Genomic DNA, 3877 nt, shown 5'->3' on the forward strand with positions numbered 1-3877 from the left:
ACCAAACTTAGAATATTTCTCGCCCTCAAGCAAGAGAAGAAAGAAAAGAAGAAGAAGAAGAAGATATGGAAGAGAGGGAGAGAGGGTTGTGTTTCGGCCAAGAAGGGGATGAGAGGGTTGTGTTGTGTGAGAATGAAGAAGAACGGAGAGGTTTATATAGTGGAGGGAGAGGGGTTAAGGTTCGGCCATATGGGGTGGGTTTGGGTGGGAAAGTGATTTTGAATTTTGAAGGTAGGTGGGGTTTATGAGGTAGGTTTATGGGGAAGAGTGGATGGATGTGAGTGGTGAATGGGTAATAGGGAAGATAGAGATTGAGGTGATTGGTGAAGGGTTTTGGGGAAAGGTGTTTATTGGGAAGAGAGGATGAATGAGAAGAGGGGAGAGTATGAGTGGAGGTAGGTGGGGATCCTGTGGGGTCCACAGATGCTGAGATGATCCTGTGGGGTCCACAGATCCTGAGGTGTCAAGGATTTACATCCTTGCACCATTGAGGCATGTAAAATTCCTTTGCATGCAATTCTGGCGTTTAAACGCCGAATTGATGCTTGTTCTGGGCGTTCAATGCCCAGATGCAGCATGTTTCTGGCGTTGAACGCCAGTTCTATGCTTGTTTCTGGCGTTCAGCGCCAGCTTTCCTCAGTGTGCATTCCTGGCGTCTGAACGCCAGGATGCTGCTTGTTTCTGGCGTTCAACGCCAGATCCATGCTCTGTTATGGCGTTGAACGCCAGCCAGATGCTCCTTACTGGCGTTTAAACGCCAGTAAGTCCTTCCTCCAGGGTGTGATTTTTCTTCTGCTGTTTTTGATTCTATTTTTAATTTTTGGATTTATTTTGTGACTCCACATGATCATGAACCTAATAAAACATGAAAGAACAATAAAAATAAAAATAAAATTAGATAAATAAAAATTGGGTTGCCTCCCAACAAGCACTTCTTTAATGTCAATAGCTTGACAGTGGGCTCTCATGGAGCCACACAGGTGATCAGGTCAATTTTATAGACTCCCAACACCAAACTTAGAGTTTGGATATGGGAGTTCAACACCAAACTTAGAGTTTGACTGTGGGGGCTTTAGTTGACTCTGTAGTGAGAGAAGCTTTTCATGCTTTCTCTCCATAGTTACAGAAGGAGATACTTGAGTTTTAAACACAAGGTTGTCCTCATTTAGTTGAAGGACTAATTCTCCTCTATCTACATCAATCACAGCTCTTGCTGTGGCTAGGAAGGGTCTTCCAAGGATGATGGATTCATCCTCATCCTTCCCAGTATCTAGGATTATGAAATCAGCAGGGATGTAAAGGCCTTCAACCTTTACTAACATGTCCTCTACTTGTCCATAAGCCTGTTTTCTGGAATTGTCTGCCATCTCTAATGAGATTCTAGCAGCTTGTACCTCAAAGATTCCCAGTCTCTCCATTACAGAGAGTGGCATGAGGTTTATTCCTGACCCCAGGTCACATAGAGCCTTCTCAAAGGTCATGGTGCCTATGGTACAAGGTATTAGGAACTTTCCAGGATCCTGTTTCTTCTGAGGCAATCTCAGTTGATCCAATGCATTTAGTTCATTGGTGAACAGGGGAGGCTCATCTCCCCAAGTCTCATTACCAAATAGTTTGGCCTTCAGCTTCATGATTGCACCAAGGTACTTGGCAACTTGCTCTTTAGTAACATCCTCATTCTCTTCAGAAGAAGAATACTCATCAGAGCTCATGAAGGGCATAAGGAGGTTCAATGGAATCTCTATGGTCTCTAAATGAGCCTCAGATTCCTTTGGTTCCTCAAAGAAAAACTCCTTGTTGATCATTGGACGTCCCAGGAGGTCTTCCTCCTTGGGATTCACGTCCTTCCCTTCCTCTTTGGATTCGGCCATGATGGTTATATCAATGGCCTTGCAATCTATCTTTGGATTCTCTTCTGTATTGCTTGGGAGAGTACTAGGAGGGATTTCAGTGATCTTCTTACTCAGCTGGCCTACTTGTGCCTCCAAATTTCTAATGGAGGACCTTGTTTCATTCACAAAACTTAGAGTGGCCTTAGATAGATCAGAGACTAAATTTGCTAAGCTAGATGGATTCTGCTCAGAATTCTCTGTCTGTTGTTGAGTGGATGATGGAAAAGGTTTACTATTGTTAAACCTATTTCTTCCACCATTATTAAAGCCTTGTTGAGGCTTTTGTTGATCCTTCCATGAGAAATTTGGGTGATTTCTCCATGAGGGGTTATAGGTGTTCCCATAGGGTTCACCCATGTAATTCACCTCTGCTATTGCAGGGTTCTTAGGATCATAAGCTTCTTCCTCAGAAGATGCCTCTTGAGTACTGTTGGATGCAGCTTGCATTCCATTCAGACTCTGAGAAATTATATTGACTTGCTGAGTCAATATTTTATTCTGAGCCAATATGGCATTCAGAGTATCAATTTCAAGAACTCCCTTCTTCTGAGGCGTTCCATTACTCACAGGATTCCTCTCAGAAGTGTACATGAACTGGTTATTAGCAACCATGTCAATGAGTTCTTGAGCTTTTGCAGGCATTTTCTTTAGGTGAATGGATCCACCTACAGAAGTATCCAATGACATCTTAGCTAATTCAGACAGACCATCATAGAATATATCCAGGATGGTCCATTCTGAAAGCATGTCAGAAGGACACTTTTTGGTCAGTTGCTTATATCTCTCCCAAGCTTCATAGAGGGATTCACCTTCTTTCTATTTGAAGGTTTGAACATCCACTCTAAGCTTACTCAGCTTTTGAGGAGGAAAGAACTTGGCTAAGAAAGCCGTGACCAGCTTATCCCAAGAGTTCAGGCTATCTTTGGGTTGAGAATCCAACCACACTCTAGCTCTGTCTCTTACAGCAAACGGGAAAAGCATAAGCCTGTAGACCTCGGGATCAACCCCATTGGTCTTAACAGTATCACAGATCTGCAAGAATTCAGTTAAGAACTGAAAAGGATCTTCAGATGGAAGTCCATGAAACTTGCAGTTCTGCTGCATCAGAGAAACTAATTGAGGTTTCAGCTCAAAATTGTTTGCTCCAATGGCAGGAATGGAGATGCTTCTTCCATGTAAATTGGAATTAGGTGCAGTAAAGTCACCAAGCATCCTCCTTGCATTATTATTATTTTCGGCCGCCATCTCCTCTTCGTGTTTGAAAATTCCTGTAAGGTTGTCTCTGGATTGTTGTATTTTAGCTTCTCTTAGTTTTCTCTTCAGAGTCCTTTCAGGTTCTGGATCAGCTTCAACAAGAATGCCCTTTTCCTTGTCTCTGCTCATATGAAAGAAAAGAGAACAAGAAAAGAAGAGGAATTATCTATGTTACAGTAAAGAGGTTCCTTATTGTTAGTAGAAGAAGAAAGGGAATAAGAGTGAAGAAGAATGGATAATCCAAACACAAGGGTGAGGACAGGAGCAGAGATATGAGATGAAAAGAAGTGTTAGTAAGTAATTAAATAAATAGAAGGCGATGAGAGAGAGAAGTTTTCGAAAATAATTTTTGAAAAGGAGTTGATGATTTTCGAAAATTAAAGGGGAAATAAAATTAAAATTAAAATTTAAAACAATTAATTAATTAAAAAGAATTTTTGAAAAAGAGGGAAGTATTTTCGAAAATTAGAGAGGGAAGAGTAGTTAGGTGGTTTTGAAAAAGATAAGAAACAAACAAAAAGTCAATTAGTTAGTTGAAAAAGATTTGAAAATCAATTTTGAAAAGATAAGAAGATAAAAAGTTAGAAAAGATATTTTAAAATCAAATTTTTGAAAAAGATATGATTTAAAAAGATATGATAGAAAGATATGATTAAAATTAGTTTTGAAAAAGATTTGAATTTTAAAATCAAAATTAATGACTTGACTCACAAGTAATCACAAGATATGAT

The 3877-nt window shown here is 40.1% G+C and overlaps 1 non-coding gene across 1 annotated transcript; it reads left to right on the forward strand.

Annotated features, from left to right (window-relative positions):
• Window positions 1-2633: 2633 nt before the first annotated feature.
• Window positions 2634-2741, forward strand: LOC148547481 (small nucleolar RNA R71). Its single transcript, XR_015898145.1, has one exon. It is a non-coding gene; the product is annotated as a small nucleolar RNA R71 (small nucleolar RNA).
• Window positions 2742-3877: the final 1136 nt, after the last annotated feature.

The sequence above is a fragment of the Arachis ipaensis genome, chromosome B8, assembly GCF_059453495.1.
Source record: "Arachis ipaensis isolate K30076 ecotype BB chromosome B8, ASM5945349v1, whole genome shotgun sequence".
NCBI lineage: Eukaryota > Viridiplantae > Streptophyta > Magnoliopsida > Fabales > Fabaceae > Arachis > Arachis ipaensis.